Source organism: Aquila chrysaetos, chromosome 11 (genome assembly GCF_900496995.4).
Source record: "Aquila chrysaetos chrysaetos chromosome 11, bAquChr1.4, whole genome shotgun sequence".
Taxonomy (NCBI): Eukaryota; Metazoa; Chordata; class Aves; order Accipitriformes; family Accipitridae; genus Aquila; species Aquila chrysaetos.
The window spans coordinates 34,775,050-34,789,336 of record NC_044014.1 but is presented as its reverse complement, the minus strand read 5'-3'; positions in this window follow the sequence as shown (position 1 = coordinate 34,789,336).

The following is a 14,287-nucleotide window of genomic DNA, read 5'->3' as shown; positions in this document are numbered from 1 at the left end:
GGATTTCCATTTTGAGTATGAGGAACGAATGTCAGAATCATAGAACAGTTTGGCTTGGAAGGGACCTTCAAAGGTCATCAAGTCCAAGCCCCCTGCAATAAGCAGGGACATCTTCAACTAGATCAGGTTGCTCAGAGCCCCATGCAACCTGACCTTGAAGTTTCCAAGGATGGGGCACCTAGCACCTCCCTGGGCAATGTGTTCCAGTGTTTCACTACTCTCACTGTAAAAAATGTCTTCCTTATATCTGGTCTAAATCTACCCTAGATCTACATCAATGTAATTGATGTTGGAGCATGCTGCCAATGGGTCTCCTCAATAGAGGAATATGCTTCTAAGCTTTTTTTTATACCACAGATGTGTGTCTATTTTTACAAATTTTCTGAAACACAAGCAAGGCAGATTGTAGAGTAGCAGCCTTTTTGAGGTAATAGTGAAATATTGCTCTTCTAAAATCTAGTGCTTGAGGCCATAGTGGTAATAAGCTGCAGATTTTTTTATTACTGTGGGAGAAAGCACTGCGGTAAAGTTTAATTCTGTACTAACATATCTGTTCCTTTAGTGCAATATACAGGCAGAGTCCTAAACACTGAGAAAATCCACGTGCATTGATAGATGCCTTTGATGTGATTAAGACATTCCCAGTAAATGATTCACCAGATGGCACATCAAAGGAAGTTACTCAAATTGCATTTCAGAGCTTCAGCTAATCTCTAAAGTGTGTGGGCTACCATCCAGGCTGCAATGTTTTGCATGAGTTAGTTGTCCTGTATTACCTTGCATAAATGTGGTGATTTTCCCTTCTTCTGTCATCAAGCAGTACCAAAAACCAGAAAGGAGGTCAAGAGGGAATAGTTTTGAACCGTACTTGCCTCCAAATTTTGGGCTTCTGACTATTTCTTTGAAGGAGGCCAACGCTGGCAGGACGAGATGTATGGATGTGACCCTGTTTTGCTCCCCATTTTCTTGGCTGTTGTCCTCTATTGTCCATTATCTCTCTCTTTTGCCCACTGCCTTCCTACCTTCTCCTCCACATCAGGGGAAGGTACTTGGTGCTGATGTTCAAAGATGCAGATGAATGCTATATAAGTCAGGTGAACTTAGCCTGGTAGGATGCTGCCTGAGGCTCCATCCATGTTTAGAAGAGCTGACACCCACCTTTCCCCTGCAGCTGATGGTAACGAGAGTCCTCATGGCTTTGGGAACAGAAAATGTTGATGGCTTTGAAGGACCCCATTGATCTGCAGCCTAAGCTACATGGTTTTGGTCAGTTAGATCTGAAATCCAGTGACCATCTAGCCCCAGCAAATCTTCTTTCAAGAGTTCTCAGGGTTTACTTGCACTGTAAATATTTTTTTTGCTGGATTGGGATCCAACTCCTCATCTCTTCAGTTATCTACTCCTGATGCTCCCATCTGGATGTGCAGTTCAGTCATTCTCTCAGCATTTGGAGAGGAACAGTCTCCCTTTGATATATCAGTAAGTGTACATTTTACACTGGAGGATGTACATCAACCATTACATGTCTGAGCTTCATCCCCTGTGATTTAGGTCTGGAGTGGGTAGAATCTAACACTATCGCTTACACAAAGCCCAAATTTACACAGCCATAATGTATGACTCATCTCTGAAATTTTGCCAAGTGCTGGGGAGGCATTATCCAGTTTATTTGTATGCATCTCTCTCTTTCAAGATCTCTTGAAACACTTTGCAAGATTTCCAGAAGGATAAAAGTTACTTAAATGAAACTAGCATGTACCAACCTGGCTGGTGCTGCAAGGAAGGTGGAATATTCAGAATATTCACTTTTTTTTCAGGTAGTTATCTGTATCTGTGGTACTGGGTCCCATAGTTGCTGATTTTGGGTGGAGACTGATTATCTGATCTCTTCCTGTTTTGAGGGTTCCTACAAGCTTAAAAATCATATTTCAAAAGTGAAGTAAATTTTGTTTGGCTGTTAATTCCACTTTACTGCAGGTGGCTAGAAAAGGTAGTTTTATAAAACCAGTTTGCTTTTCAAGAGTTACCCTAGGTGTTTATCTTCTCATTTTTTTTCTTATCCTAGACAAGGAAAATGGGTAAGTCAGTTTTGTTTTTACTTGCAGCCACTTTCCCCTTCAGGCTTGCGATGCTGATATGGTTGCGGGGGGGGGGGGCTTTTTCATGTAGCGTAGAACTGGATTCACTGTGATCACTTTGGGTGCATTCAGCAGCCTCTGATTTCCCTTGTTTGCTTACTGGTTTGCTTTGAAAAGAGGTGTCAGAAATTTTTGTCTCTCCCCTTCATGCCCATGCTCTCCACTCAGGTCTTCATTGTGTGATCCAGCTGGTTTATACAAGACGTGAATCTGCACAGTTTTTGTTGGGGAAGTTTGACTAAACTATATATGGGTATATAAAGATAGATGCACACAACTGCACATCCATTACCACTGTATACAGATGGAATTGTGAGTTTGGCTCTGGCAAGCAGCATAGTCCCCACATTCCACTGTAAAAGCTGTGCCCGAAATAGGTATGCCTGTTCAGCTCAGTTAATTTGTATGCTGGGAAGTGCCGTGTTTTTCTTGGTGTTTGGGCACGAACCACAAATGCACATGATAATTTGAGTTGCTGAAACTTACCTGCATTTAATATTTACCATCTCCTCTCTGTTTATTGAGAGGAAGTTACAAGTGAGTAGTAAAATCTAAGGAAAGACCTTAGAAAGTTGAAAGAAGTATTTTAGTAACTTTTACGGTAGTGGTGCCTTAGACTGGGATTCATATTATCTTTGCATGCAGATATATTCAGGATATATCAAACATACAACAAAGTTTATTTTACTGCTACAGGCACTCACACCCACCCAGTAGGAAAGAGATTTTCTGTGGTGCATTTCTAGCATACTGATTGAGGTGCACTCAGCTTGCAAAGAGACTGAATGGGAAGGAGGAGAACATGAATGTACGTATTGGGTTTGTGTGACTGTTTGGTGCTGGTTAGTTGTTGCCTTCTCCTCTTTTGGGGGGTCTTCAATTTGGTCACTGAAACTCAATTTACCATCTTTTGAAATAAAAAAAAAAGTCAAGTCTGTGTTTTCAAATGAGTTTTGTTGTCACAGCAACAAGAGAGGCAGCATGCTGTGAGAGTGCTCTTGGTCCTGCAGCAGCTTATCCCACACAGTTTGCAATCAGCTTCTAGCTGTTCTGCAGACTCCCCAAGCTCATTTGTGTTCCCATAGGTAACCCCTGGCTGGCGCTGACTCCAGAAAGTTGTTTAGCTTTCCTCTTCTTTACCCATGCTGTTGCATGCTCTTATGGGAGAAAAAAAGATCAAAGTGTTCTATTCTAGGCTGATTTGCACCATTTAGCCCATACCTGGTGAGAGTTGTCAGGTGTGAGATGGCTGTGGGCATGTTTTCCAAAAGACAGGAGAAGAACGGGGTGGGGAGGAGTCTCAGCAGTGGGTCTGGCCTGCACTTCAGCCATCTTGATTTTTCCTCCAAAAAAGTTACTTTTAGGAGGATAAACAAAATATAACTAACACCTCTTGAGAGAGAAAAAGTTGGGGGACTTGCCTTCCAACCGAGTTACTCTTTACTGTGCTTATTTTGAAGGGGAAGAGGAACATAGCAAGTTTCCAATGCTGTTTCCTCAGGGGATGAAAGTCTAAGCTCTAAGTTGTAATGTGCACGAGAATGAGCTGGAGCCTTTTAACAAAGCCGTCTTGCTCCTGCTCCTCACACTGGCGGTCTTTTGAAATCTTCCACAGTGTAGCAGCACCTCTGGCAACAGCATTGGGACCTTGAGGTCTGGTACTCAGGGACAAGTAACAGGAGCTGAACAGGGTCAAGACATCACTGGTGGCAGCAAGGGACAAATCTAGCATAGCTCTCCAACTGGGACAGGATGTTTTATGTGGCTGCAACAAACTGCCTGGTGTAAGCCAGCTTTGTGCAGCACGTGAGTTCCTGTTCGGGTATTAATTGTGGGATTAGCTACCAGATTTATGCACTGAAAGAAGACAGAACAGAGCAGAGAGGTGTACAGCAGTTGCTGTTCCTATAGCTCTTCCAAAATGAGACGCAATCTGCAGCAGAAAAGGGGTAATTTTTTTTTGGAAGAAGCTGCCCCACTCAAAAAAGGAGACTTGAAGACAGCAAAAAACATGTCAGAATATCTTTAAAGAAAGATTTCTCCCTACAGCAAAGCCTTTTCCTCATTGGGACTTATTAAAATATAGACATTTTCTCCAAAGGAAAGAAAAGTACAAAGCACGCCATCAAAGCAAAATTTCAAGCTATTTCATTCTGATAGCGTTCTTTCTGCAATGGACACCGGATGGTAAGGAACATTGCTTTTAAAACTTCATACCACATGCCTTCCATGTTTGAGGAATTACGTGTGAAATAAATCACATTGATTTCCCAACTGAAAAAAGTGCCTAAAAAGGCCAGAAAAGGACTGAGAATTACCATCTATAACTAATTAGCTGCTTTGGTGCCTAATCCTATGTGCTGGGGTTTTAAAAGTTTTTAATTTACATAAGCAGAGACATAAAAAGAACAGTGTTAAGCTGTGGTGGCAAATACAGTCCTCTGCCATATCCAAGCACGTGGGAGAGCACTCCCAAGCCCTGCAGGAAGCAGTGGGGCTGTGCTTCCCCTTCCCCTGTTCTGCCGCATCCCTGACACCTGTGCCAGGGGCAGATGGGACTCTGCTTTTTGCAGCAGTATCTTGTATCAAGGAGGTGAGAGCCAGTTGCCTTTAAAGAAGGGTATTCCCTTCTCCTGGAGTTTGCACTTGGCTTTGAATAGATGTTATTGGCATCATAGGGAAAGCGCAGCGAGTGGTCATGTGCAGGGGTGGATCATTTTTCACCCCTGTTTAAAGATCCCTTGTGCAATGGAAAGCACTGTCAGGGTGTATTTATCTGCTTGCAGATACCAAGTAGGTAATTCTGCTGTCGAGCTGAAATGTTATGGTGGTGCATCTATATCAAAGATGTACCCTTGTTATAAGGAACACGCTGAGGAAGAGAAAATTGCATTTCTGCAGAAGGGAGAAAGTATGGCAGAACTATGTTTCACCTCTTTTATGGACCAAAGATCCACTAAAGGCCATGTGATAGCAGCACACATCAGAGTTGTCAGGAATCTGCCTTCCAAGTATAGCCTAACTCAACAAAACATGAAAACAAAGCAGAACAAGCCAACAACCAACACTGAACCAAAAAGGCAAAGCCTCCACCTGGTCCTACTAGGACAGACACCAAATATCACATAGGAACACAGACGACAGTTCAGACCTGCGTCTTTAATGCCATCTGAAAGCATATTGTTTTTATTGGATGTTTAGGGACAATTTGCTTCTATTCCTTCATGCTCTCTCCTCTTTCCTCTTTTCTGATATTCATACGGGCAGTTAATTTCCTAGTTTGCATTATGTGTAAAGGTCTAGGGGATCAGCTATTGCTGTCCTGGGAGAATGACTGGTAGGCTGGAGGTTCCTGCAACTGGGCAGGACACTGAATGGGTGGACTTAGTGGGGCTTCCAAAGTAACTGGAGAGGGGGTCACTTAAACCAACAGGTTTCCTGTATGTTGAAGAGAAGGAGGACACGATCTACAATAAAGGGACGGACTTAGAAGGAAAGTACAGAGCACTTATTAGTTCCTGAGTGCTAGTGAGATGAAAGAGCCTGGTTCTCTCCAGTGTTTTAGCTTTGCTGGCTAAAACAGCAAAAACATAATACATAAAATAAAATACATTAAAACATAATACTATGTTCAGTATTCATGTTGCAGTTAAGCAACAGCTCAAACTGGGCGAGAAAAGCAACATGGCTGCACAGCCATTCTGAAGTCCTTTGCCTCTTCTGCAACAGGTTGCATGTGTCAAGGACAGAAATTTGTTAGACACAGAGGGTGAAATTCACTGGAGCACATGAGGCCAGTGTGAAGGCAAGGCATCGTTTGTCCCTTGTTGCAGCTCTGCTCTTGTCTAAATGGTACTTATTGTGGGAGCGTTAGGCGCTAGCTTGCTCCAGAAATGGGCCTTTATTTACATCTGGTATTTTGTGCCAAATGGCCTATGTTAAAACAATGTCTTATGTAGTGCAAAATGAGGCATGAGTTCATTGTCCTTCAATGGACAATTTTATTTTTGTTGTTATAATGAATGCTACCCTTTGCAATTGCTAAATCTGTTGCACTCAGAGCAAGGTGATGGATCATCTTTAGTATTTACCACTTTGGAGGCACTGACTGGGAGCATGTGAGCAGGTTCAGCTAAGGGTGTTATGCACAAAGCATATTCTTTTCAAAAGAAGGCTCTGAAGTCAACAACATTCTCATTCACAGGGGCTAAAAAGTGCAACGAACTAAAGATATATATGCAGGTAGCAAACAGACAACACCATGCTCTAGCTAATTTTAACAGATATGTATCCTTGGAAAAATTAAATAAGTAAAAGGCACAGTCCTTGGGAAATATTGTGCTCTTGCCACTACCACATCTGCAATGAAAACATGGGAACACTTACAATTTGAAAAGTGTATATTACATATCAACAGCCGATATGTAAAAAGATTCCCGAAAACAGATGTTTTCACGTCGTTCAGGCAGTAGGTATTGAAGGCTGTGTGACTAGACACTTCTAGCTCCATATGAGGCTGGAAACTGGAAGAACGTGTCTTCACTAAAGGAAAAAAAAAGTATTGTGGCATGGTGCTTTCTATCTTTTCCTCAAACTTCTTGCCCCCAGATGGCTGTTAACTTTATATAATTTGCAGCCAAGGATCCTCCCACAGGGAGCAGGAACACAGCCCAAACTGATCCCATCCAAATGGGGCTTGCTCCCATCTCCAGACTGACTAATTCCAATGTTGAACTCGGGTGAGCCTTCCCGGCATGTGAAATTTCTTCCGCAGTTTCTCTCCAAGGCTTACATGAAAGCTGTCCTACTACCAAGGATTCGAGTTAGGGCACATTGTCAGCTTCCCATTCTCTGTTGAAACATTTTATCCTAAACTCAGGCTATTTGGTTACATCAGTAAATTCAGTTTAGAAATGGCCAGGGGTGAAACCATTAGCAACAAGAGAATGACTCGTCCCTTACAAAAATCTGAGGCCTCAGAGATGTAGCCTGGAGAAGCCTGTTTGCTATGGATGACTTTCTAGCCAACTATCGAGATGACTGCCAGTAAAATTCAGTTGGCAGCACATAAACCAATATGGTGCCAATTATGTATGAAAGTTATTACCCCTAAAATGGTCAAAGATGTGGTTGTTCTCCACCAACTTAGTGATGCCACGTAGTAAGATAATTTAGAAGGAATGCCTAAAAATTTGTGTGACTGGGGTGGTGATGAGAAAAACCTGTTCAGATTAGTAATGTGTGTACTGCCTTCATGAAAGCTGCCAATGAAGTTCTGGGTGCTTCAGTGCCTGTTGGTGCCAATTGCCTGTTTAAATCAATTCAGCAAGAGCGTGTACTTGTCTGTGTAGCAGGCAGATGTAACAACACGCATATGTGTGTGAAAGAACATGTCCCTCACTAAAAAGTGTAGAGAGAGATGTACATTTGGGGAGAGACTTTGATTGACACAAGGGGCAGCTGAGGAGCGACAACCCACTCATGCCTTTCAAAGCTCCCTCCTGGGCTGGCGTTTGAAAGATGGAAGTTGATACAGTTCTAGAAGACAGTCTATGACAAAGCAGGGATATTTTTAAAAAATTAAGACTGTAGTGTGAGTGTCCACACTATGAAATAAATGAAGTAAAAATGGTCTTCATGTTAGGTAGTGGCTTGCTTTTGCTTGCATTTTCGCTCACAAAATCTAATGCCTATGTATTTAAGTAGGATGACTCAGTGTTGCAGAGATTGTTGATGGACAGGGTCAGGGAAGACATTCCCAAATAGGGAAAGAATAAGAGAAAGCAGAGATTTTAACTTATTGGTTAAAACTGCCTATTGCAGGCCTTAGTGCACAAATGCTGTTTGCACAAACGTATTTGGGAATTATCTTAAAAAAGTGATCCTCTGTGTCCCAGATCAGACTTGGATAACTGCCCCTCTGGGTCTGTGTTAGCTGCTTAAAGACCCTGTTAGGAAAAATTTGCTTGCTGTTTGTTGGGTTTTCTTTAAACAGCCTGATTACATTTTGGTGACACTGTACAAACACATGGTTAGAAACAAGTGCTAGAAATAGCCTCCTAGAACTCAAACTGGTTTTTAAAATAAGCAAGTGAATATGTGCATGTGTGTAAGTCATGCATGCATCCAGGCAGAACTAGTTATTTTTATTCTTCCAGATGAAATTGTCTGTAAAACCATGAGATGCTATTTATTGTTATCATTTTTTATAATTTAAAATGCTAACAGTGACATGAAGTGTTGTCTCAGCTCATTTAACAGGCTGTGAAACAGCTAGAAGGATGGTGGAAATCTCTGACAAACCAACCTCAGGTAAAATGTAGGTACTCATATTTGCTACTCAACCCCTGCTTTTTTCTAATGGTGAGTAAAAATGGGTTGTCTTATTAGGCAAAAAAATACTATCATTTGCAAGAAATGTTTCCACCTCACATTGAGGAGAACATAGGTATAGCCCAATGTCAGCCCCTCCCCATGGTTTGACTTCAGGGGGAACTGGAGTAACAGGAAAAAATAGCAGGACTGGCTTCCCGCAGTGAAACCATGGTGAGTTTGAAGAAGGTATGCTGCCCATTGCCTTGGCTGTGGGGTGTTCACAGGGCAGAGTGTCCTTTGCAGCAAATTTCTCTCCTTAGATCTTTCTACCTTAGGAAAAAGGTATTTTAGTCCCTTCTAGATGTGAATAGACAATTTTGATCCAACACTGGAGTGATTCAACAAAAAATCATCACCTGTATAAAAGACATAGTCTCTGATACTGGGCTTATTCCCAGTAACAGCCTTATGTCCATGAGCAGGGTCCCAGAATTAGCTGTGCTGTGGCAAATGCTTTTTGTTGCATTATGGCTCTTTTGAGGCTTTGTGGAGGCAAGTTATTACACAGTGCTATTGCACTCTGAGGGGGAGAGGGAACGGCACCACCTTGCCTCTGGTCACTGCTGGCAGAAGAAAACCACAGCTGAGTTTGGTTTTAGGGGGAAGTTTGGTGGAGACACAGGGACTAGGGATGCTCGGAATGGAAAATTAACTGGCAGTTCTAAAAATTTAAATCCTTTTATCCCTTCAGATGTATTTCTTTAATCTAAGCACTTGAGCGGATGAACTGCTAAATAGTGTTTTGGTATCTATTTCTATGAGAAACAGGAGATAACTGCAAGCCAGGTTTTCCTTAAGGACCAGAGGCTTAAAACGTCTGATAGAAATTTCCAACCACAAAGGGTTATTATGTTGCTTTTAAAAAATATATTGATAGTAATGAGATATTCTTTGGTTTTTACTGTGTTATTTTCATGAAATAACATTTGCCTTAATCCTTCTTCTTTTGACTCGCTCTCTTTCTTGGCCTGATCCATATAAAAAATGCCCATTTATGCAGCTGGTACCCAACTCAGGACTTAGAAAAATGCAGAAAAACCATAGCTTTGTGACAAGGCAGGAAGAACTACAGAGCTATAGATGGTTATAGCTCTAAGTGTAACTGGGAAAACTATTGAGACAAACAAATTGCTTACTGCTGAGAAACAGTTCTTAGGGCAAAGTGAGAGTTTGCAGTAAACTATAGATTCCTACCCATGCCCCTTTGAATATCCTCCCTGAGACAGGATCAAAACAATCCAAAAAGTGTGTGAAATGCAAAGAAATAGTGTTTGATTCACTAGTCCTACCAGACATGGGCTATTGTGCCTCAGTTATGTAGGACAACAGCTGTCACCTCAAAATGTGACTTGGTAAGGGACAGTTGCTATTTACTTCCTTAGCAATGCTGCAGTGCAGCGGGAACTTGAACGCCTCTGGCTGCCCAGAGGGCGGCTTATGTTGCTTGGCCTCAAGACCACATTGCTGTGCCATTTTTCTCTACCTAGATGCCTACACTCCAGTACTTGGAAAAAATCAGACCAGACTACAAACTCACTTCAGGCAGAGACCATTTGCCAAGTATTGTATTCTGCAGAGATAGTCTAAATTGTATGGGAAAAAAAAGACAACATCTGCAAATACTCAGCCTGTATCCACCTTCAGACAAAAAATCTGATGCTGATCCTGAGAGCTAACTGGAGAATTTCTCTTTTTTCCTAGGAGATTGCTATCAGAAGTGGGCTTGTATCAGCTCTCTCAGCAACAGATGGTAGTCCTCTGGCTAGCAAAAGGAAGGTGATTTTCTGTCATTATTTTCTCATATAGGAGTTTATCTTTAGATTTGTGATATTCTCAGAGTACTTACTCCCTGTTTCAAACTCAAAATGGCAATCCATTTAACTGGATCCAGTGACTTTTCACTTGGCCTGTGCAAGATCATCACAGACCTGACCCTGAAACCAGAACATATAGTGCCCAGTTAGATTCTCCCATGACACCAAATGCTGACTTCACCAGCAGGCTGTCCAGCAAACATTTGGATGCAACTGTCTTGGATATTTTATACACCAAACACCACCTGCAGTAAACGCATAAGAAATCAAAGCAGGACTGTATAACCAACAGAGAAATCCTGGTATAAAGGTATGATATGGGGATGACAGTGTAGAACCTCTAAGAAATCCTTTTTGTACTGAACATCCCTTTAATATTGAGCAGCTGAAAGGACCTCTCAGAGTTTACATAACAGTATCATTTTTGTATGACCATAATTTCTCTGTGGGTGTAAATGTCCCCCTATTAGCAATGGATCCAAGTAGCCAGTTTCAACGAGGTTTGATGTTGAAAGGAATTAAAGATAATTTCCTTCCTTCAGCTGCTGTGGAGATAGGAGGTCACACAGAAAAGAGAGACCATATAAATGTCTAAACTTAGGGAAAGGCTGCAAAATTCATGCTTTGTTAGACACTGTGCGTCCACGTGAAGTGTCTTCTCAGCTGGACGAAGGCTTCTAGTGAAGCTATCAATCACCTCTGAGGATCCTTGTCCAACAGGATACTTCTGATGGGGTTGATTCTGTATTTATGTGGGGACCACATGTGAATTGGCTTCAAAACAAATGCCCCTGGTCTCCCAAGCAGAAACAGAGGAATACATGTGACTAGTCTACCTCAGTTAACCACACTTCATAACTTGTCTTTTGCATGAGCAACTTTAAGACATAGGGGATCATCAAACTGGAGTTTAAAGTCATGCAGTGCTTAATTTGATTTTTAAGGTTTTCAGGTTTAATCTCAGAAACTGTTTTCCAAATTCACATGAGGATGGATTTTTTGTAACTTACTATTTCTGTTATGACATGTATTTTGAGTGCATTTCTCTCATATATGGTGATTTGAAGAGGCTACAGTAATTTAATCTGGAGGCATTTCAAGATGGGATTAACATCAGGAGTACTGGGAGCAGCCAGTTTCTGGACTCTTACCTGGAAAAAGGAAAAACAATTCCTCACGCTTTTTCAGACTTTTACAGTTTCTTTTAGAAATCCTACAGGAATGTACAACGATCAACAAAATAGTTCATTGAAGCACCTGGTATCAATGTTTTGTTAATGGCATTGCACAGGATGTGGCCCTGGTGCCATTTGGAGCACTAGAGCAGCTGAAGGAGGACTGCAGAATATTAAAAAACCTTGAGCAGAAGATGAGCAAGCTCTCAGAATAAAATGAATCTGAGAACACCTGAAATAATAAGAGTTTACTCTAAGCTATTCTGGCTTCTGCGTTTTAATTATCAGAGAAAGGTAAGGATGATGCATCCTAGCTAATTTAGGTACCTGCATGTTATAGGGTGACGTCTTCAAAGACTGACTCCATGACTACCTTAGAGAAAATACCTCCTTCACACTGCTCAGTTAGGTAAATGGAGCCTACAAACTTTTCTCTTGCTGTTGCTTTCACCTTGCTAGGGTTAGGCTTTAGCTCACTGTTGTTGGCCAGATGATTAATTTTCACCTGATCCAATCAAAACTGAAGCAGAAGTGCATGACAGTAAGGTAGTTACCCATATTTAATTTGGTTTGTAGGACTACATGTTGACCTTCTGTGCAGCTAAGGAATCAAAAGACTTCAACTGACCTCAGCAGGCTGAAATGAAGAAATGAGTTACCAAGGCAAATAATTTTGCCATTTAACTTAGCCCTGCCTTCAGTAAGCATTCAGGTAAACACCCTAAATTCCAGAGTCTCTGCCGATTTAACCAATCTATAATGGTCATATGTCATGGTAATCAAAGTCAGTGGCATTCAATGGCAACAGTTTGCTTTTCAGTTTAAAATTAAATAAGTAGAAGTCAGTTATAAAAAGCCTTACAAATTCTTTTCTGTGCGTCCAGTACAAATCTTCATATATTTCCATTTAGGATAAATCTGAATAGGAATTGAATAGATTTCTACTGGCACACTCTGATGATACTCAAGGAGTAGGTGTAGCAAGCTGTGGGAACTAAGAAATTAAGAAAAATATTGCAGTGCTGTCAAGAGTAGGTGTAGACATTTTGTACCTGCTAAACCAAAATGATGGGCCTAACATTTAAAATAATATGCTGATGTAACACTCAAGCAGAACAGTGATTTAGATAGACAATGATCTTTCCTCTGCTATCCAGTTTCCCTAATCCTAGAAGGAAGCCAAATGCTTTGCAATGCAAATAGAGTTGCAAATAAAAGGATGGTGTGAAGGTGTGATTCATCTGACAAAAATGTTTCACTTGAGAAACCCCAGAAGGCAGGATACAGATCCCCTATTTAATTCACCCTACCCCCTTCTGGCTTCTCTGCACTAGCGCAGCAGTGACTGTGCAGGATTTTCCTTGTTTTGTAGGTTGTGCCTTGGGTTTCTTTGCCCTTCAGTGGAAGGTTGTCTGGAGAAGAAAACACGGTTACAATGCTTCTTTTTTTATTGTTGCTGTCTGCTGGGATTGCTCTTAAATTAGGGAGCAGAATAGTTGCTAGCTGAATCCCAAATCTCTGGATAATATAGATGGCATAAAGCTTTCTTCATTTCAGGTTAGTATGTGTGCTGCAACAGCAGGACAGTGTAGCTGGAGTTAGGCTTGGAGTGCGAAGAGAACATCTCGCCTTGTACAACACCTGCAGAAATGCCATATAAGCCTCAGTCTCACGTTCCCTTAAGAGAAAGGACTAGAAGTTTGGTGAAATGTTTAATTTTTTAATTAAGCATCTGACAGATCAAATGAATTATGAAGCTTGATTTTATAAAGAAAAAAATGAATGTCTTGGAAGTGAATGCAAAGGAGGACCAAATCAGAAGCAGGTGCAAGAGCATGAAAAGCCAGACTTTGCAGTAATGTGCTTCTAATGTAGTGGAAAACTGAGCATTTGAACCAGCTCAAGAGCAGATAATGCAATGAGCTTGAGAAGATACTATTCATGTTAATTAGGGCTGAGTCCTACACATTTAACTCCCACTGATTTCTTAAGGGTTCCAATTCAAGTCAATGTCAGTAGGAACATGTAAGGGCTGCAGGCACGGGCTCTTTACACTATTAGTAGTCACATTTTGAGACTTATTAAGACTAGGATTTGCTGAACAGACTGTACTGCAAAACCGTGCTAATTAGCATCTAAAATTCTTGGAAAGCTGCCACAGATTCCTGGGAGCTGTCTACACCACCAGCAAAAATGGCTTTAGAGATGCTGATTGCCTGAAATAGGCTGGGGCATAACTTGTCCTTTTGCAGTGATTTTTATTGCATCCATGTACCCACCCTGGCTTTTGACAAAACCCTTTTGCTGCACACCTGAGACAGCTGTTCTCGGTAGTCTCACAGGGAGCGTTTCTGGAAAACTTGAAGCAGTGGGTTTGTTCTAGAGTCTAACCTGGAGTGCTGAACTGCTTGGGATAATGCTGGGTGGAAAGTGTTTCAGTGTGTCTTTTTTACATGTTGTATTACTTTTCTGGGGTAGTGCACTATCTTGTGAGTTGGTGAATGAATTTTGGTAAGGCAGAATTACAGTGATACTTTCCTTATTTGTTTATCTTTACAGTAAGGCTATAATTTCCAGCTGCTCCCATAGTTTACATAAAACTCATTAAAGGGTTTCAGCCACTGATGTTTGTTGAGACTGGAGCTCCTCCTCGCTTACTTTGGTCAAGTGTTGAACTGATGATAATGCAGTTCAGTTAACTTAAGACTTTCACTTGTTTGGTTTTAATTCCAGGAATGGTCTTTCCATGATGTGTTCCTGTTTCTAGTTAGTTTTCCTCTGTAGC